Source organism: Anolis carolinensis, chromosome 5 (genome assembly GCF_035594765.1).
Source record: "Anolis carolinensis isolate JA03-04 chromosome 5, rAnoCar3.1.pri, whole genome shotgun sequence".
NCBI lineage: Eukaryota > Metazoa > Chordata > Lepidosauria > Squamata > Dactyloidae > Anolis > Anolis carolinensis.
The window spans coordinates 56030753-56053444 of NC_085845.1; the positions used below are offsets into that span (position 1 = coordinate 56030753).

The 22692-nt window shown below is 39.5% G+C and overlaps 1 long non-coding RNA gene across 2 annotated transcripts; it reads left to right on the forward strand.

Annotated features, from left to right (window-relative positions):
- Positions 1 to 5721: 5721 nt before the first annotated feature.
- Positions 5722 to 21378, forward strand: apela (apelin receptor early endogenous ligand). 2 transcript variants are annotated; one of them, XR_010006376.1, is made up of 3 exons: positions 5722 to 6160; positions 9449 to 9538; positions 19494 to 21378. It is a non-coding gene; the product is annotated as an apelin receptor early endogenous ligand (long non-coding RNA). The 2 variants fall into 2 exon arrangements; XR_506488.3 differs by having other exon boundaries at positions 5729 to 6160; positions 19501 to 21378.
- The last annotated feature ends 1314 nt before the right edge of the window (positions 21379 to 22692 follow it).

The following is a 22692-nucleotide window of genomic DNA, read 5'->3' on the forward strand; positions in this document are numbered from 1 at the left end:
TGGACATCGCCTGGTAGTGATCAACTTCATGGATTTTGGCTCAAACATCTGATTAGTTTACATGGAAAAATGGCCCAACAATTCAATGAGATGCTGCAGAAAGGAAGTATCAGTGAATGGCTAACAACTGGAAGAACATACCTGATACAAAAGGATCCAACAAAAGGAGCAGCACCAGGAAACTACAGGCCAATAACGTGTCTGCCCACTATGTTTAAACTACTGACTGGCATCATAGCTGACAGAATTCAAGACTATCTTGAAGAAAAAAACATCTTGCCAGATGAACAGAAAGGCAACAAACGGAAAAGCAGGGGCACAAAAGACCAGTTATTGATTGACAAAATGATTCTGGAGAACTATAAGAGCCGAAAAGCTAATTTTCACATGACGTGGATTGACTACAAAAAGGCCTTTGACTCACTCCCACACAGCTGGATCAACAAGTGCCTGGACGCCATCGGGATTAGTAAAAACATTGGCACCTTCATTGAAAACATGATAGAGCACTGGAAAACTGAACTGTTTGTTGGAAATGAAAGCTATGGACTTGTCAACATCAGAAGAGGAATTTTCCAGGGAGATTCATTGTCCCCTCTGCTTTTCATTATTGCCATGATCCCTCTGTCAACAATCTTACAAAAAACAAATCTCGGTTATCAAACATCTAAGAATTTTCACAAAATTTCGCATTTGATGTACATGGATGACCTGAAGCTATATGGGAAAACGCAAACTGAAATCCAGTCTCTGACCAACACTGTCCGAATTTTTAGCACTGATATCAACATGGAGTTTGGTTTGGACAAATGTTCGACAGTGGCATTGAAGAAGGGAAAAATCACTGAAAATGATGGCATAAATATGCCCAATGGCCAAACAATAAAGTGTCACCAGCCAGAGGCCTGTAAATATCTGGGCATATTACAGCTGGACAACATCAAGCATGAACATGTGAAAACTGTGGTCAGTAAAGAATACACACAAAGGGTCAGAAAAATTCTCAAAAGCAAGCTCAATGGAGGCAACACCATCAAGGCCATAAACACCTGGGCCATACCTGTCATAAGATATACTGCTGGCATTATAAATTGGACACAGGCGGAACTGGACAATTTGGACAGAAAAACAAGAAAACTCAGGACCATTCATCATTCACTGCACCCTCGCAGTGATGTTGACCGGCTGTATCTGCCTAGAAGATCAGGGGGCAGAGGACTCTTACAAGTAAAACAAGCAGTCAAAGAAGAAGAACATGCCCTGGCAAAATATGTAAAGCAAAGTGAAGAACCTGCTTTGATTGAAGTCAAAAATCAGAAACTCCTCAAAACACAACAGACAAAAAACCAGTACAAGAAAACCACACTACAAACTAGAGCTGACAGCTGGCACAACAAAACACTGCATGGAAAGTTCCTTGACAAAATTGAAGGAAGAGCTGATAAGGAGAAGACCTGGCTCTGGCTCACGAATGGGACCCTGAAGAAGGAGACAGAAGGCCTGATCCTTGCAGCCCAGGAGCAAGCCATCAGAACAAATGCAATTAAGGCCAAGATCGAAAAATCAGCTGATGACCCAAAATGCAGACTATGCAAGGAAGCTGATGAAACCATTGATCATATCCTCAGCTGCTGTAAGAAAATTGCACAGACAGACTACAAACAGAGGCACAACTGTGTGGCCCAAATGATCCATTGGAACTTATGCCTCAAGTACCACCTGCCAGCAGCAAAGAACTGGTGGGATCACAAACCAGCAAAGCTCATGGAAAATGAACACGCAAAGATACTGTGGGATTTCCGAATCCAGACTGACAAAGTTCTGGAACATAACACACCAGACATCACAGTTGTGGAAAAGAACAAGGTTTGGATAATTGATGTTGCCATCCCAGGTGACAGTCGCATTGATGAAAAACAACAGGAAAAACTCAGCCGCTATCAGGACCTCAAGATTGAACTTCAAAGACTCTGGCAGAAACCAGTGCAGGTGGTCCCGGTGGTGATGGGCACACTGGGTGCTGTGCCAAAAGATCTCAGCCAGCATTTGGAAACAATAGACATTGACAAAATTACGATCTGCCAACTGCAAAAGGCCACCCTGCTGGGATCTGCGTGCATCATCTGAAAATACATCACACAGTCCTAGACACTTGGGAAGTGTTCAACTTGTGGTTTTGTGATATGAAATCCAGCATATCTATCTTGATATCTATCAGATAATAATATCTGATAGACCGACTTCTTCTTAATGTGATTTGACAGTAATTGGGATATGCAGTAAAAAGATCCCTATGGTATGAAATGTGCTTTCCACATATTCCAACCATCGTTAATATTAAACATGAAAAGGCTGAAAAATATTTATTTATCTTAGCAAACCTTCTCCTTTTAGCCCAACCCAACAAAAGAATCTGTGTTGTGCTCTATGTATTTTTGTAATATGCATATGTTACACTACTGATCTGCATTACACTGACATGTTTGAATACAATTGGTATACAAATGTTTTCAGATAAAATAAAAGTATTATAAATACAGTTCCTGTGGTGTACCTTTCTCTTTCTCTCACCTTAAATGCTCTCCCCCTTGCAACTAGTAGACTCCAAATGCTCCCAGGTCAGAGATATAGGAGTCCTTTCTATGGTCTATTTTAGACTTCAATGAACTATCCAAGGTGCTGAATCCTGTGCCAAAATACATTCAGCACCTTGGATAGGTCCTTTAAAATCTTAAGTAAAACCTGGAGTTGATTAATCTTCAACCTGACTTGGAAGCTACAACAAGACACTGCTCTTGATTCAACTCCACCTGACTGTAACATAAAACCAGAGCTTGGAATTGTTACTTTATTAAACTACAACTTGCAGAATCTCCTTGCCAGCAAGGAAAGTGCATTTTTCTCGATATATAATGAAAAAATAGTTTCCAGGTGCAGCATCAACTGAAGCTTAACAAATGCAGTTTGTCCCAAACTGGCAATGGTAATGATGGAGAAGGTCATTCAAGCTGAATATCTGTCTGCCATCAGGCTGCTAGAGGCACAGTTTCCTCAGAGGGGAAACATCATATTATATTTGCTGAAAGATCTGTTGGTTCAGCAAAACAATTCTAGATAGATTGCCACACTACAAAGAGAGACCTGAAATTTAGTTGGCTATCATCCATAGCTGGCCATTTGGCACTCCTTGTATTTCCAGCTTGCATATTTCTAGCAAAAGTCATATAGTGTTGCAATATCATAATTATAGCATGTGGACAGATCTAAAGACTATTGGCCTCAACCTTGTAGTAGAGGAAGCTGTGCTCACCTCACTTCAGTCTATAACTCCTCACCTCAGTATATAACAGTTTCCTCCAGATGTCTTGGATGAGGATCACTCCTGTAACCACCAGCACCAGCATAACCAATTTTGGTGCTGACTCAGGATGGTGGGGAAGCTATTAAAACACATCTGAAGTGTTCAGGATTGGGGAATGTTAATTTAAAGTTTTAGCTTTAAAGGAGAAGTTGTTGACAGCAATTTCCTTCAGCCCAGACAAAATGACCAAGGGTCAAGGACGATGCAGGTTCTGATCCACAACATTTGAGCTAGGATTAAAATTACAAAGAAGGAAACCTCCAGGTTGCAGTCCAAAGAAATCTGCAGAGGTACTCCATGCATCTCAAGAAAACTCTCTTCATGAAAGCTTTACATGTAGAACTGTTGCTGAAAACAAAATTCAGCACCTTGAATAGCTTCTTTGAAGTTCAGACTGAAACAGTGGTTCTCAACTTGTGGGTCCCCAGGTGTTTTGGCTTACAACTCCCAGAAATCCCAGCCAGTTTACCATCTGTTAGGATTTCTAGGAGTTGAAGGCCAAAACATCTGGGGATCCACAGGTTGTGAACCACTGGACTAAAACCTAAAAAGGAAAACATGGTAACCACTAGTGTGTACTCCCAAGGTTCACCCTCTGATTCAGCAATGAAGATGTTCCATGGAAATAATAACACTCATGTGCTTTGCTTTGATTTCAGAACTTTCCCTTTCTCTCTGTACCGTTTTCCTTCTCCTATTCTTTCTTCCCACTCCTCTCCCCTCTCTGTCTCTGTTATTTTTTCTGTATCACGGCTCTCATTTCAAGACACACGCACCACTCCACAACAACATGGAAAGGAATATCATACCCCAGAAGCCTGCAAAAGTTGCTCTTAAAGCTAGATTCCCTGTTCTCTAGGTCAAGGAAGCATTAAGGTTGGGGGAAGCTAATCTGTAGGTTTCCTTACAAATAAAACAAATCTTATCTAGAAAGAATGCTTCCCCTCCCTGGGATTAGAAAAGAAGCCAGTAAACCAAAAGCCATTCCCCACATTATGCAACTATCATATATAGTCAGCCCTGTAATATGTAACTATGCAAACACCGACCCCCTCAAAAAAGAAAGAAAGAAAGAAAGAAAGAAAGAAAGAAAGAAAGAAAGAAAGAAAGAAAGAAAGAAAGAAAGAAAGAAAGAAAGAAATCAAACCATGGTTTTATAAAACAGACACAATTTTATTATGCAATTGTATTTGACAGAAGTTGAGTATCCATGGATTTTGGTAGCCTGGATCTTCTAGCAGATAGTAACGGCTCATTGTGTATTGTTTTTGTTGTTATGTTCCTTTGAGTTGACTCTAACTTATTGTTCCCCTATCATAGGGATTGCTTGAACAATTATTTAGAGGAGGTTTACATTATGACAATATGACTTTCTCAGGTCACCCAATGGATTTTAATAGCTAAGTGAAGACCATCGTGTAACACTCAAATCAACATGCCATCCTGTTATCCTGAAATCAAAAGTGTGAGTGTGTCATGATGTAGATCAGTGATTCTCAACCTGTGGATCCCCAGATGTTTTGGGCTTCAACTCCCAGAACTCCTAACAGCTGGTAAACTGGCTGGGATTTCTGAAAGTTGTAGGCCAAAACACCTGAGGACCCACAGGTTGAGAACCACTGATGAAGATTAATCCTGCACAACCTACAGCCCTCCAGATGTTTTGGATTTCAGCTCCCATATTTCCTGACAATTGAACAGCTGGTTAGAGTTCTGGGAGTTGGAGGCCAAAACATTTGAAGGGCTGCAGGTTATGCAAGCCTGGTATAGATAAAACACTTTTGTAACCATGTTGAATTGATCCTAGAAAATGAGTTATGATTTGAAGTGGGGTGTTATTGTCATTGACATTTCTGGGATATGTATTGTGGACAGCCTACAACCAATCTCTGTTTTGTGAGTTTCAAAAGCCATACACTAGTATACATACAATACTAGCCAATATATTTTTGTCTCTGTAAAACTAAAGGTAAATAACAACCAAACCACTTGCTGTGGCCAATAAGAAAAACAACAAAAAGCATGGTAGATTGAGCAGCTTACATTTCCCCTCACTGGCACACTCTTTGAATAGATGCTACTTTGCAGCTAATTGATAAAGGGATAAAGGTTGGAGGTGGGGGGGATAACAACAACAAGGGGGTCCCCAATGCTTTTGCTGTTCTTCAGCAGGCCCTTTTCAGAGTGGGACAAAAGGGCAGACTTCCTGTCCCTCAGCATCTCTCTTTCACATGTGGGGCCAATATGGGCAAAGGCAGCAAAGCAGAAACAGTTGCCAACGGGGGGGAGGAAGGCGACCACTCATTTTGCATATTTGATCCTTGCCTGGCATTGAATGGAAAGGGAAGTTGAGCCATTGTTCACTGGGCTTCTTGTTCTACAGAGGTTGACAGAAGCTGCAGTTTACAGGGGCATTTTCCCCCTCCCCTTCCTGTTGTTTGCTTATGGAAAATAAGTGGGAGTGACAAAAGAAAGAAAAAAGAAAAAGAAGAAGAAAAGGGAAACACAGGGAGGCACCACGGGCCAGAGTGCAGAAAGAGTCACCTTGCCTTCTATGATCATTAACCTTGCTAGAAAGAGGCAGCTGGCAGCTCTCCGCTGAAGCTTGTCTTTAGAATGTGAGCTGAGCCAGAGACACTGCAGACACATTTCCGGAAGGGTGTCTTGTTTGCTGCAAGTGTTATAAATATTGGATCCACACAGAGAGGGTGCCTGCCTGCAACATGAGACTCCAACAGCTCCTTCTGACCTGGTTTCTGCTCCTGGCTGGAGCTCTCCTGATTAACGGACAGAGGCCAGGTAAGGACTTTGAAGATGCTCTCTCTCTCTCTCTCTCTCTCTCTCTCTCTGTTTCCTTATACTATGTGTGTGCTTAGGGGATGTTTCTGTAAGTTTGGGATCTCTCTGTGTGCCCTTCTCAGCTCTGATATCATTAAAAACCATAAAAACAGTGAATTAATAGATGCTGATCACTAATAGATCACTTTTTTAGGGTCAGCACAAGCCCATGCTTTTTCCTGCTCATTAGAAGATGGCAAATTAGGAATCAACTATCCCTGTAGTTCCGTGTGCCTGTGTGTGCAAAATGAAACCTTTTTTTAAAAAAATACCACATTTGCTGATGTTTTTGTCACAACAATGCAAGGACAGAAGTGTCATGTTATGACCCATCAAACTCAGTTGTGTGAGTGAGCTCAAACAAAGCTTGTGTAATGCAGGTTGAACTAATGCAAATATTTGTGTGTGAGAGAGAGTTGTGTTTATGACTGCAATACAGGCATTTTCATTAGAAATTATCCATACTCCTTGATTAATATTGCTTGCACCATCATCATCTTGGCTTTATAGTTCCTTGATTATGTCTGGGACAGTAGGTTAAATATATCTTGTTTTGCTTTCCTAATTCATAAATGCACTCTAGATACCTACAGATATCAAAAGCTACAAATAAATGTATACCAAGATTTGAAAGAGCAAAGAGTAGAATGGATTTTACTGCTTCTGTTCTCTAAAAGCACAAGATAATTGCAGAATTGATCTCTTGCTAGACCATTCAATAAAGGGACTCACCTTTCTGATTAAAACTGACATCTCCAAACCACTGGCTCTCCCCTGATTTTATTAAGTCTGATGCTATAAGTCTTGAACAAATAGCCTGAAGTGGATGTCAGCCTTGGGCATTTCAGGCAGTTGGTGGTAATGTACCTTTTCAAGTCCTTCCAGCAAGAACAAAATTTAAAAATGCATTTTTCCCTAATGTTAGTCTGCCTTTTTTTTTTTGCACTAATAAAACCACAACAGGAAATCAGAATGGATACACAGAGACTCAGTTATCCCGAAAGATACTGGAAGTCAGATCCTGCTCTCTTGGTAGGATGGCAGGCAGAAAAGCATCTGTTCAGAGTGCTTCTGTAGTCAATTTGTCAAGATCCCAGGAGCTCTGGTGATCAATGGGTCAAAGGACATTGGGTAAAGAAGCTGCTGTAGGGAGGGAAACTTACTTTGTGGTGACCTGGGTCAAATTGTGCCTGTTGCTCCTATCCCTATATTTTAGAAGATGCTGAGGATAAATCTGATGCTGTTTTACCACCATAAATAAGGTTTCTTTAAAAATTAATGCCTGAAAGAATATAGAAAAGTCATATCGGGCTACCGCAACTGTATCTCTATTCTATTATTTCCAACTAGATCTAAAGACTGTGGAGATTTTGCTGGTTCGGGATTTGAGGAATCTAAAATCCTTTTAGTTCTTCCATTTTCTTGGAAACACGGGGGTGTCAGCTTACTGGGATCATCCGATGAGCATCAGAGCTGAGCTTGGCTGGAAGCACTCTAAACATCCAAACTCAAATTTTAACCTACTAGATTGGGCTACAAAGGAAACCTCTTCCTCTCATTTTCCCATCTTCTAGGATTACAAATGCCCCACTACCAATTAGAATTTGTAGTTCATTTTCATACCATACAAAACATACACCAAGGCTGGGGAAGATTTGGCACTACAGCTTTTTAGAATGACAACTCTGCAGTCCCTAACAAATGATCACATTAGCTGAGTCGGATAGGAGGCATGGATACCATTTTACTATTATTATTCCATAGGCAAGGCTGTTGGCAAGGGGAATCTTGCCTGTCCTCTTAATGAGTTTCTGATTAGGATAATATGGAAACCAGTTTTAGGATGCAGTCTGTCTTCTTCAGTTCAATGAGGCAGATTAATAGCATTGGATTTCCTTTTCAGGGAACTCCTTTTATAAAATTAGCCATTGCTATGTATCTCTGATGCTAGTAATCAATACTCAGTTCAAATGCATTTTCTCTTCTGTTTTCAAACACCGTTGCATTGATATTTACCGAGAATTCTCTGCCATTGTTTATTCTGTTTTGAAAATCCATTTAGCTCTCTTTGCAAAAATTAAGTTTAAATGACTAAATTTTTGAAAACATTAGTCTTTTCTTAATGGTTCCTTTCATCCACCAGTTTTATTTAATATGTTTTACCTAATCACAGTAGATTTTGAATCCACTTTAGGAAGGGGCCTTTAAACAGCTCAGCCAGACAGGTCCTGAGCTTCACCAAACTACAAACCGCAGAATTCTGCAGAGTCAGAAACCGGATTTAAAGTGGATCCATGCTCTAGTGTGATGAGGCAGCCTGATTCTCCCATAAAGTCAGCAATGGAGGGGGGGGGGGTGTATGAATATTTCGGTGGGATGCTCAGTGAATCGAACACTCCAGTACATTTAAAATGATCAACTTTTGCTTTATTCATTTGCTGAGTGGTAAATCTCACCAAACACAATGGGATTTTACTCCAGGTGGGCATTGCATGCTTATTCAGGAGTAAATTCCCTCTAACTCAGGTGGACTGACTTCTGAACAAATATGTTAAAGACTGCCTTATTTGGATGGATCTTGTGTCTTTAACATAGGCAGCTGAGGGCTTCGTAAAGAATTCATCTAGCACAATGGTTCTCAAAACTTGTGGGTCCCAAGGTGTTTTGGCCTACAACTCTCAGAAACCCCAGCCAGTTTACCAGCTGTTAGGATTTCTGGGAGTTGAAGGCCAAAACATCTGGGGACCTGCAAGTTGAGAACCACTGGGCTAGCAAATGATTCTATAGGTTATTATATGATTACTGTATTATATGTTGTCGAAGGCTTTCATGGCCAGAATCACTGGGTTGCTGTGAGTTTTCCGGGCTGATTGTCCATGTTCCAGAAGCATTCTATCTTGATGTTTCACCCATATCTATGGCAGGCATCCTCAGAGGTTGTCAGGTCTGTTGGAAACTAGGCTAGTGGGGTTTATGTATCTGTGGAATGTCCAGGGTGGGAGAAAGAACTCTTGTCTGTTTGAGGCAGGTGTGAATGTTGCAATTTGCTAGCTTGATTAGCATTGAAAACAAATTCATTACCATAATAGGAATCCTGCCAGTATAAGTCTTAGCAGGAGAATAACACCTTGGAGGAAGACCTTCTGGCCTACACCAACGTCAAAACTGGTCCTAGTTTACCTGTGATTTATTCTGACCTCTTGTTCTTTCAACTCTATCTCTTTCAACGTTTTCTCTCCTTCCTTCCAGCTAACCTGGCCTCAAGGCGAAAACTGCACAGACACCACTGTTCCCACAGGAGATGTATGCCTCTTCATTCCCGAGTGCCCTTCCCTTGAGGTACCAGAAACTCTACAGTGCCTGGGTTAAATTTAGGCACGGGGTTGTTCCTAAATGTTTGGTAATAAAACCAGGCGCCAGCAAGACACAACACTCCCATGGAGCCATGCTTAGGAATGCTGTACAGCTAATTGAATGGATTCTCCAGAATATACCCATGTATAAATTGGGCTTTGATTTCCAGTTTAGGGGACATGGCTATATTTTATTTTTATTTTTTGCTGACCCCAGCCACAAACAATTTCCTTTGGCTTCCATTCTTTGTGACTTTATTTGCTCTGAAAATAGAGCAAGGAGGAGGAACCGATGTGTTGGGGAAGAGGGGGGAGGATGAACTCAAGGGGGAAGCAGCACAATAAAAGTACTTGTTTTATGTGAACTCCAGGGCATGGTTCCAAACGAGTGAGTAGCACTGGGCTCTCTGTCAATTATTTCACTCTCTGAAGCTGCATGGAGAATGGGACTCATTTGACATCCTGCCGTAGTTTGCTATGAGCCAGCGGCCAATGTTTCCGCCTGCCTCTCATAGGAAGCAGCAGCTATTTCATTATGCTAAGATCTGGGACTGGGACTCCCTCAGGTAGAAAGCCTCCCCATCCAAATGTCTCTGTTAAAAGTAAGGCGGATAAAGCCCATGACAATAAGCACATGTGGGCTGTTCAGTTGCAATGCTTTTACCTAGAAAGGCTGGAACCCTTTAATTATGTTGGAGTACAGCCCCAAACAATCCAACCCAGTAATGGTGAACACCATCTTGGCAAAGTTTGATACAAGACTCCTTCAGCTATGGCACTATGATTCCATTTTAATGGCTGTAGCTGCATGACATGGAATCCTAGGGTTCATAGTTTGCTGAAGCACTATAATTCTCTGTCTTGGGCCCCTTCTACACTGCCATATAACCCAGATTAACAAAGCAGAAAATCCACATTATCTGCTCTGAACTGGATTATATGAGTCTACACTGTCATAGAATCCAGTTCAAATCAGATAATCTGGATTTTATATGGCAGTGTAAAAGGAGCCTCATATAACCTAGTTCAATTCAGATAATGCGGATTTTCCAATTTCATAAGCAGTGTAGATGGGGCCTGAGTTAGCCTAGGTTCTTGCTAGTTTCAAGGATAGGGCTTCATTCTTTAGCTAGCTCCTTTGACATTTTCTCTAAAGCCCAGAGCAAATTCATATCCTTATTGATACTGAAGTTATTGTTGCCAATATTCAGCATCTCCTTGCTGTACTGAAAGCTCATACAAAGTAGATTGTTACAAAAACTAGAGGTTACTGCATTGGCCATAAAACAAATTCCACATCCACAAGTGATACCCGTGTTTAGCCAATCAAAAAGACTTACAAAGTGTGTGCTAGCTCTCTAGATTTCTTCACCAGGCAATATGTTAGAATAATTAAATGTGAGGGATTTAGAAAATACTTCGGTCATGCATTTTTTACTCTCTAAAACTGAAGTTGTAAAGCCAACATGGTGGAAAGGTTTGAGCACTGGACTGGACTCTGGGAGAACAGGGTTCAAATCTCTGCTTAAACATGGAAATTCATTGGATGTCCTCAGTTTCAGAGGAAGACAATGGCAAACCTCCTCTTAATAACTGTTATCAAGAAATCCCTGTGATAGGATCACCATAAGCTAGAGTCACCATAAGTTATATGGCAACAGCAAAGCTGAAGAAGTACTTTCAAACATGACTGTAGACTGAATAATGAAAGACGCAAAAGATCAGTGTTCTATGGCTATTGGAACACAGGTCCCATCAACCCCAGCCAATATCATCCATAGTGAGGAATGCTGGTAACATAATCTGGAGAGCTACATGAATCCAAGCTCTGATTAGCAGCAACACACAAATACATGGAAGTCATAAGTGGGAATTTTGTAGCCCTCTAGATCAGTGATTATCAACCTGTGGGTACCCAGGTGTTTTGGCCTACAACTCCCAAAACCCCAGCCAGTTTACCAGCTGTTAGGATTTTTGGCGTACAACTCCCAGAAATCCTAACAGCTGGTAAACTGGCTGGGGTTTTGGGAGTTGTAGGCCAAAACATCTGAGGTCACACAGGTTGAGAACCACTGCTCTAGATGTTGTTGAACAACCAATGATAATATTGGGAGTTGCAGTCAAGGAACTTCTGGAGACCAACACAATTCCCGCTTCTGCCTCAGACATTTCAGAAATGTACAGGTGAGACCTGTAAATATTCCAAAGGAAAGATGGAAGCAGATGTTAAAGTCTTTTGCAGGGAAGTGTACCATTTACAGATGAATAAAACATGTTGCTGATAGCTTTGGATCTGGCAATATCTTCTTTTTTAATGGCACAGGCTACAATTGTAATCAATAAAGAGTGGCAGATGCTATATTCAGCTTCAATTATCATAAGAGTCATCACCTTAGCAAGAATAAAGCTAATCAAAATTGAGTGCCTTTAGAAGACAAGTTTTCCTTCAAGACAGTTTTACCTTTTCTAAGACATTAGATTAAATAAGAATTTAGTATAAAGTTTTTGCCAGTGTCTGTAGAAGCTGGGAGAAAATGAAATTCTGAAGCAAGCAAATGTGTCCTATCAAAGAACTAGGAAATAGGTGACCCTCCAGAGTTTACTGAGTTGTACTTATTGACTATCTTGGTTAGACATGGGAACTTTAGTCCCACAATCAGTGGTAGACTGTGCTTTATCAAACTCTAAGATGCTGCTGATACCAGAAAAAAGACCTAAATACTCTATTGCACCAGAACCCACGTGATTTTGGAAGCTAAACAGGATCAGACCTGGTTACTACTTGGATGGAGAACCACCAACAGATACCAAACTATACAGATTATATTTTAGAAGAATGCATTGGCAAGCCTAGAAAATAATAAGCAATTAATGGAGTCACTAGAAATCACCAGGTGACTTAAAGACATACATTTGCACACATTGATACCAGGTGGAAACCATTCTTCAACGCTGTATTTATCTACCATCAAGTTGAATTATGACAGGGAGTTTGGTTCAGACTTGAAAGTTTTAGCCCAGATTTATTCCAAACTGCCCATGTGGACTGGGAAATTTAGAGAATCATAATCCATATCAATAACATTTTTAAATCTTTGGCCAACATCTCTGCAGTTGGCCAAAAATCAGTGTAGAAATTGAGCTATGCAAAACCAAGGGCATTTATTACCTTCCAAATCCCTCTGAGAGGATACATCCAGGAAACCCTACATGTGTTAGGCCATAAATAGCGGGTGTATTTAAAAGCCTTGCCAGAAACTCATAATGACTTTTCCTAGAGACAAACCATATTGGCTAGGGGCTTTGTCTAACAGCATTAGACACTACATGTGTATTTAGAGAGACACAATCAAACATACTCTTAGTGTCCCAATCAATAACATCATTTCATCCAGCACACATGAATTTGGGAGTACGGTGGAATTTGGAGGCTAGCAGCTCCTTGAGTGTCCACTACAAAAGTGATTCTGTCACTTCCTTCCCCATCTCCATTTCCAGTGTTTCATGACTGCATGTAGATGATCTCTAATGTACTTTTAAATATAGTGCATTTACGTTACTATTAGAACCTGGGTGATAAAATATGCACTTAGGCAGACCTCCCCTTCCCCTTTTACACTATATCTCTTTGCATGGCTAAAAGCTATTTTGTAGTTAGTTCCGTTTGGGGAGCTGCTTGCTCATAACAAGAGGACATGAATGGAAACATATGCCCTTTACGATAACCTGGTTGAGAGAAAACATCTTGAGCAGCGAAAATGGGTTTTGAGACAGACAAGGAAAGGGATGCATTGATTTTTACAGAACACACTTGTAATGGTTTCATGGTGGATTACTATACACTGTATTCTGGATCTAGCAAGCTATTGTATGTGGGTTAGTAAAGTATGTGGGTCTTTCAAGATGACCTCACTAAAGACTATGGATATTCATAGATATGATGGGTTTACATATTCCTGATCAGCTCTCCCAAATTATACTGGTTGTAGATAATGGGAGCTGTATCTCAGCATATCTGGAAACTCATCAGTAGTATTGTCCATAGATCTTAATGAACCAGTAGAGTACTGTTGTCCTCTCAGACAGTTTAATGAGTAATTTGTTTCAGTGGTGGCTGGTAGCTCTTATGCCAGAATGGAGATGAATCAGCTCCAAGCTTTAGTCCAACCATTAGAGAAGCTTCCAGGGTGATGAACCTATTTGAGGCTAGGGCTTGGTTCCTTGAATAGCAACTTCTAAGTTCAGACTATGAAGTAAAGTTGCTTCCCTACTGTATTGGCCACATTAGCCACCAATGATATGTGTGAGCCCATTTTCATTGTGTCCATTTTTTATGAGGAGAAGACTGGCAAAATCTGGAATTTGGACTTCTGAAATGGAACTTTACCAAGTTCGGCATGAATTGTGGCTATGCGTAATCTCAAAGCCAACCCTTTATATTCCATTCAGCATAGTTTATATTATTCTAATTCTGAAAGCAATGGGTAAGACTTGGGGATATTTTGGAGCTAACTCAAAACAGTGTAATGTCAGTTTTCACAAAATTGCCAGCCTTGGAAATGTGGGGAGGGGAGTTATAAATCAAAATGAGCTTTATTGAACTTCTGGGTGTATTTCAGACTAGCTCAATAAGAATGAAAATGCCTTTTGGGTACTTTGTAAAGAATTATTTCAATTGCTAATACTAAAAGGGAAAAAATCCTGAGCTCTCTAATGTGTTCAGTCATTGCAGCAGCCTAAATTTAAGATTAAGAAAGGAATGAACAATTTACCTGCTAGACTCTTTGATGCTGCAACCGATTTAAAATGCATTCTTAAATCTTTATCTTACAGGGTGAGGATGCAAAAGAGGCATAAAAGGTCAAAACCATAACATGGCACTCAAATGCAAATAGGCTCACAAATTCAAACAAGGATCAGAAAGATTACTAGCATTTATACCATCCCGTCAGTGCTGGTAGCATCATGCATTGAATACACACAATACAGTCAAGTCCGTATTCACAAGGAGCTTCCTGTGTGAAGTACTCTTGTCATATTAATTCCCTAGATCACATAAAACTGCACCTGGCCATATATTTAAACAAGGTTTTGAACCCACAGGAATTCAATACAGTACAAAGATGTCTAAAGCAGCGATCTAAATGGGCATGAATAAGATATTAGCTCATACCTTTAGGTCTTCTAAAATCAGTGGTTTACAAATTTTGGTCCTCCAGGTTCCAAAATTTCCTGAATCTTGACCAAGCTGGCTGGGGCTTCTGGGAGGGCCAATGTTTGGGAACCACCACTTTAAATTATCCATCTTCACTCAACACTCACCAGGTACATTAGGGAGCCGTGGTGGCGCAATGGATTAAACCCTTGTGCTGATTGGACTGCTCACCAAAAGGTTGTGTTGCTGACCTGAAAGTTGCCAGTTCAAATCCACGAGATGGAGTGAGCTCCCATCTGTCAGCTCTAGCTTAAAGGGACATAAGAGAAGCCTCCCAGCAGGATGGTAACACGTCAGGGTATCCCCTGGGCAACGTCTGTGTAGATGGCCAATTCTCTCACCCCAGAAGCAACTTGCGGTATGTTCTCAAGTTGCTTCTGACACGATTTTAAAAAACCCATTAGACTACAATTCCTATTGCACCTAACTATGCTATAAGCAGAAAACAGCAAAAAGTTGGAATGATTCAAGGAAGAAAGTGTGAAGGCTGATTTATAGTTGAACATTAAGAAAACAAAAATCATGATCATAGATTATTTACGAAATTTTAAAATAGATGATGATGACATTAATTAGTTCAAGATTTTCCACATTTTGCCCCAGTGATTAATCAGAATGGAGCCTGCAGTTAAGACTAAAACTTGGAAGAATTCACTATGAAGAAATTAGACAAGATCCTAAAGTATCAAGATATATAATTGAATCATAAGATTGTCCATGACATTATATTTAGAATTTCTATGTATGGTTATGAAAGCTGGGCAGTGAAGAAAGCTGAAAACTGACTCATTTGAAATATGGTGCTGAAGAAAAGTTCTATGAATACTGTTGACTGCTAAAAAGTCACATAAATGGATTTTAATGCAAATCAAGCCTGAACTTTCTCTAATGACCAGGATATATAAATGGAGACTCGTACTTTGGCAATATCACGAGAAGACATGACTCACTAGAAAATGTAATAATGCTTGGTAAGGGAGAACACTGCAGGAAAAGTAGAGGATCACATTACAAGTGGATTGACTCAATCAAGGAAGTTGCTGCCTTAAGTTTGAAGACCTGAGCAGGGCTACACTATGTAACAAAATTTGAAAACTTTTCTGTTCCTGGTTTGAATGTGTTGTTTCCTGTTTAATTGTGCAGTACTTCCTTTGAAAGTAGTTGTTATACTCTAGAAACTTCATTTTTGTGGCTGAGGGTAGTATTATTATTTCCTTCATGCTTAGGCACGTCATTTGGCATATTTTCATTAAGGAAAATTAAATTGTTAACCTTTCCGAGTGTAGACCGCAACAAACATTTTGCAGTTTAATAAACTTTTTCTGTGTTTTTGTGATAGAACCAATTAGGAAATGACATTTATAACCCAGCAACAAAAATCATTTTACACAGTGCTATTGAAGATAGGGTAAGTTGGAGGTCCCTCACTCATAGGGTCATCACAAATTGATGCTGAATTGATGGCAGTTAACAAAAATGGTAATTATCTGACCAGATGGTTTGTTACATCTAGAATCCATATCCCTTGAAAGAGTTTTCTATGTCTATGGCCTTCAAGTCACTCGTCGACTTTTGGCAATCCCATTAATTTTAAGGAGTTTCATTCAAATTCCTTCCATAGAATAGTAGAGTTGGAAGAGACCTCATGGGCCATCCAGTCCAATATTCCTGTGGAATATAGTCTAAAGCAGTGGTTCTCAACCTAGGGTCCCCAGATATTTTGGCTTTCAACTCCCAGAAATCCCAACAGCTGATAAAATGGCTGGGATTTCTGGGAGTTGGAGGCCAAAACACCTGGGGACCCACAGGCTGAGAACCACTGGTCTAAAGTATCTCATATTCATTAGTGATTTCTCATCCAAGTACTACCAGGGATGACTCTATTTAGTTTTAAAGATTATATTAGATCTGGCACCTTTAGGATATTTAGGCCTCTGAGACTTAAAACTGTTATCAGTTCCAGTAAAGTAGCTGCAGTGAACCAATAGTAACTTTTCAGGTTAACACATATGTAAGATTCATTGATTTAGTGGAGCTGGTCTACTCAGGACTCAGGCCTATGTAGGCAATATTCTTTTTTTATTGACAGGAAAGAGTTTTGCTAGTGAGAGCTAATAGGCATGGGTGAACTGAGCCAGATGTTAGTTTCAACAGAAATCTTGGCAGAAGACTCAAAATAAATCCCATTCCCACAGTCATTGTGCGTTTTCCACCTGCCTGAGAAACAAAGCTCTCTGAGCATCCTACCGTTTGCTTGTTTGCTCATGTATTATCCTTTCAAGGGTCTCAGCTGAGCACAGCCAGACTTCCAGTCTCCTCATAAGCATCTACAAGCCACAGATGTGTTTGAATAGTGTACCTATTTAACTGGTTTCTAAACAAAATGGAAAAGGGGCAGCAGGGCAAATGTATTCTGTTTGTCAGTGATCCAAATCAATGAGTACAAGCAAGCCTGGCCGTGCTGTCTTTAAAACTCCTCTCTGGCCCACCAGATGTGAGTAGACTTGTATGAGTCCAAATTTCCTCAAAAGGAATCACTGCACAAAGCTGGAGTGAGGGAAGATAAATAAATGCACCCAGCTTCCTTGGATAACAGGGACATTTGTGCTTTCATGCCTTAAAGTGCCTTGCAATTGGACAGATGCCATTATCCTAATGATGCCATAATGATTATGGAAGGTAATTGTAGCCCTATCCTTCCACTGCCAGAAAGTCAATTGCTGTGGGTTAAGACTTTGTATGAAGCTTAATTGTTCCCAAACACTAGTTCTTACTCTGGGGTGTAGCTATTGGGGCATTGTACCCCCTTCCGAACAAGAATTTTTTTCCCGTGGTTTTAATTTTCCATCATTCCCCTAATTTCTAGCATCATAGGAACTCAAAACTTCAGTTCAGAATTCATAAATAAGATAAATCTCCATTAATAAAGTACCTGGGCATGACTTTTTAAACAGAATGTTTGACATCAAATGCAGAAATAACATGGAAAACAAATAAGAATATGTTCAGAGTTCTACACAATTTTACCTTCTGAATGTCTAGCTATTATTGTCCTGGCTTTAATTCTATTGATGTGTTTTTATTGTTTTGTGTTTTGTGTAGTTATAATGCTTTTAATTGATTGTTCTGTGTTTTAACTTGTGTTGTTGGGCTTGTCCCCATGTGAGCCACCCGAGTCCCTTCGGGGAGATGGAGGCGGGATACAAAAATAAAGTTATGATTATATTATTATTATATGCAATACACAACACACAAGCAATTGAACATGTTTCAGTGAACTTTTGTTTCAAAACTGCCATCATGCAGATGGAAAATGAAACAACCAGGTCAGGAAAGCCTTTTATGTGTAAAAAGCTACTGCAACTCATTTTCCCAATTTCATTGAGAGGTGATTTTTGTTTGTTTGTTTGATCACCCTCTATTTTTCTTATGATCTCCATTTTGGTAGCCAAGCTTAAACTTCTTTGTTTTTTAGATATACTAGTATTAGCTGACGAGACAGGGTTATCTGCTTTTCCCTTTTGTCTCTGGTTTGCTGTTCACACGTGCTGAGTAAGGGGTTCTGTAGACAGCTAAAGTTCACCTTGTCTGCTACAGACAGGAACACACAACTACCATAGCGTCAGATGGAGTACAACATTTGCTCCTTCCCAGCTCAAACTTTATTACATGCTTTACTGCAGACACACTTTGGCAACAACACACCAAAAGCCTATATTTCTCTAGCCCTCAGTCACCATCCACCCTTGTTACTAAAAGCCCTTTCAGATAGATAGGAGGGGAGGAAGAAAAGGGGAAAGGTCTAGCCAGGCATTTATACAGACTGTAAAAAAATGTCACTATCAATAGCTGTATTAACTGAGACAGATCCAAACAAAAGCGCCACCAAAGTGACAAAGGGAATGCAGACCTAACGGTGTTGTGTATGAACGATGTTTAGCTTCTCACTCTTTGCAATGCTAGAAATTTGAGCGCAGAAGACTCATATGGAGGATCAGCACCTTTTTTTACACCATTACTGTAGCAATGTCCTTTTCTTACAACTTAAAAAAACACAATGTTACTTTTAAAAGATATTATACTGTACTCTGCATTGACTCTCAGCATTTTATAGATAGCCTGTCTGGTCTATATGGAACTGGTTTGGGTTTTTTTTGGGGGGGGGGGAGTTCTCTCTGAATATTTTGGGGTGTGTCTACACCATAGAATCAATGCAGTTAGACACCTCTTTATCTGCCATGGCTCAAGAGTATGGACTCCTGGGATGTATTGTTTTGTGAGGCATCAGTATTCATTGACAGAAAAGGCTAAAGACCTTATAAAATTGCAGCTCAAGTGATTCCACAGCATTTAGATTCTTAGATTAGCACTTTACAATTCTGAGATTGAATACTGCTGTTTTACCTACAGCAATTGCTGTGTTTTATTATTTTTACCCAGAGGTACTGTGAATGTATGATGTTGTGTTGATGTTTATTGTCTATGTTTTGTTTTGCACTTGTTATGTTTTGCATGTCACACCTTGAGTGTTCTGTGAGATGCCACAAGTACCTCTGGGAGATGGTGGTGGGATATAAATAAATTATTAGTATTAGTATTATTAGTATTATTGAGCCATGGAGGCTAAAGTATTATCAAACTGCATTAATTTTTACTACAGTACTTATATTTTTTTAATGTTGACAATCTCCTTTTATTTTTTTCTTCAAACTACTATTTTTAACAGATGCCAGAAAGACGAATGCAATGAAGCCCAAATAATGAAATTTGAAATACTGGAATCTACAAATGTATCCCATGAACTATCATCAGAAAACATTCCAAAATCCTATTAACAGCCTGCTGGATCAAACTGCCAGAGTTTTGGACTTCTCTAAATAGGAAGAAAACAACAAGAACTGAAGTGATCCTGTCTGGGAACTCTGGAGAAGTATCCATGCAATATGATAAGCTATTCTCTGCACAGCAACACAGCCCTAATATATCCCCAAATTGCAAACTTTACATACAGTATTTGAACCATTATCATGTCATTTAAAGAACTACTGGTGTGTCATAAGTGTTTATTAACCATCCACATGTTTTTAACACCCAGCTAAGAAGTGTGTGTGAAGCAATTGTTCCATAAACAATATGATCATATAGTATTCATATAAAATGCATATTGGATGTTGACAGCTACAGTTAATGTTCCCAGTATTTCAAGAGTAGGATGGTTTCTGTTGACATCCCTAGATGCACACTTGCTATTTATGAGAAAATTCACTGACATTAAGTCATCTTAACTGAAAGGTCTTACGAGCAAATTTGAGACTTACTTTGGAGTTCCACTCATTTCACATACATTTCTGATAAGATTTTGCAGGAAGAGAGTCTTAACAGTCTCTTAGTCTCTTCCTTAAAACGTATTATGGTTACATTTGTACTGATTTTAACACATGTATCGCCCTTCTAGAGCAGATGTTTAGCTTCAGTTTGTTCTTTAAAGCATGCTTGTAACTGTACATGTTGTTAAAATTGTACCTTCAAAACAGCATTGTCGTATTAAATCTTTGTACATTTTATAATTTTTTTATTCTGTACATGGAAATGACCCAAATATAAAGACAAGTGAAGTATTTGCCTAATTTGTTTATAAATTTCATAAGGGGTCAATGTAAACTTTAATAACCTATATAGCTAAATCAAATATATCACAAACAGTGTGTTTTGTTTTATTTTAAGGCACAATACTGATAGAATGTAACCAGTGAATGACATATTTAATGTGTAGATTGTTTGGCTCTAGATTCAAGGAAAGATCTATGTTAATGTTCCACTCCTACCAGTAATATTGGTTGCTTGTGTTTTCCCAGGCCTAAATTAGATTACTGGAATAGGACTTTATATCCTGAAATTATTTTGGTCCAGGTTAACAGAAGATAAGCTCACATCCCTGAGGTCCCATCTACACAGCCATATAAAATCCAGAATATCTGCTTTGAACTGGATTATATGGCAATGTAGACCCCTGGTGGAGCAGCGGATTAAACCGCTGAGCTGATGAACTTGCTGACTGAAGGGTCGGTGGTTTGAATCCACAGACCTGGGTGAGCTCCCACTGTTAGCCCCTGCTTCTGCCAACCTAGCAGTTTGAAAACATGCAAATGTTAGTAGATCAATAGGTACCGCTCCAGTGGGAAGGTAATGATGCTCCATGCCATCATGCCAGCCACTTGATCTTGCAGGTGTCTATGGACAATGCCGGCTCTTCGGCTTAGAAATGGAAATGAGCATCACCTCCCACTGTCAGACACGACTAGACTTAATGTTCAGGGGAAATTTTTACATTTATCTTTAGACTCATATAATCCAGTTTAAAGTAAATAATGTGGATTATCTGATTTGATAATCTGGATTATATGGCAGTGTAGAAGGGGAGTGAGACTTGCTAAGACACCCCCACTCAACCAATAAGAATCTGCTTTCTAGACTGTTAATAAGAAATGTTAGATTGACTGATGCCATGAAGTTAATAACGGAACCTCTGGGTAATCCTATCCTTTATGAAATGTATGTGGCCCATCATTTTTGTAAAATTTAAAGAACAAATTACACACATTTGGATTTGACTCAGCTTTTTTATTAATTGGCAAAATTAATTGTATCTCAGTTAAGGTTCTAAAATTTTAACAATATGGCTATATTAGTGGCTTGGGCATTGGACTATACTTCTGGGAAGCAGGGTTTTAATACTTGCTTAGCCATGGACACTTAGACCCCATCTACACTGCCATATAATTCAGTTTCTGTTCCCAGATTATTTGCTTTGAACAGGATAATATGTCTAGACTCATATAATTCAATTTAAAGCAGATAATCTGGAATCTGATACTGGATTATATAGCAGTGTAGATCCAGCCTCACTGGGCAACATTGGGCAAGTCACACTCTCCGCCTAAGAGGAAGGCCATAGTAATCAATCAGCCTGCACATCTCTATTGACATTCACCTCTATGTGTGCATGTGCAATGAGGGTGTTAAAAAGCTCACTGCTTTCTATGAAAACTAATTCCAAGGTGATACTCATGCTAGTCAGTTTCAACAGGAGGAACCAAGAGTTCCATGACATCTTAAAAATAAACACATACATTGTGAAAACTTAATTTGTGAACTAAAGCCTCCTTTGATGCATCGACATCAGATGCCAAAAAACACACACATCTGGAAGAGAGCCCAGCGAAATCATCAAAGCTTGCTTCACACATCAATGTGCAAGTCTTTACTCTTTAGTGTGGTACAACATTTTTGGCACTGATACAAAAATAACTCGGTATGCTTTTGTGCAAATTATTGGGAAGGCGGTTGAAGATTGCTATTAGCCAAAAGCTTGGAAACATTACTTTTTTGGAATGCATCTTTCAGAATCCCTAGCTAGTGGGCCTAATTGCTGGGAGAATTCTGAAAAACATCATTCAGAAAACTAACCTTTCTAGACCTGGCGTAAATGAACAAGCTCCATGGCAAAACTCATTGTTCTATAACAATATTGTGCATTTTTCACATTTCTGCTGAGGTTTGGTTGCAGGCCTGCCTATAGATACCAAAATCTGTTAATGTTCAAGTCCCATATTCAATGAGGAAGTAAAATGGTGTCTCTTATCTTAAAAAAAAAGATGAAGTCAAGGCTTTTTGCAAAACATTTGGAAATATTTCAAGTTGTGGATGATGGAATCCTTGGATTCAGAATCCATGGAGATGTAGGACTGACTTTTTAAAAAAAATCACAAAATGTGTTTTGCTCTGAATTTCCTCCATCATTATCCCGTGTATTTGAATGCAACTTACCCCTTGAAAATTGCAAAAAAATTATATGTAGAGGTGTTTGAAGAGCTGAGGTCAAAGGGGCAACATCCATTGGGATCTTGACCCAGAGATAGTACAGA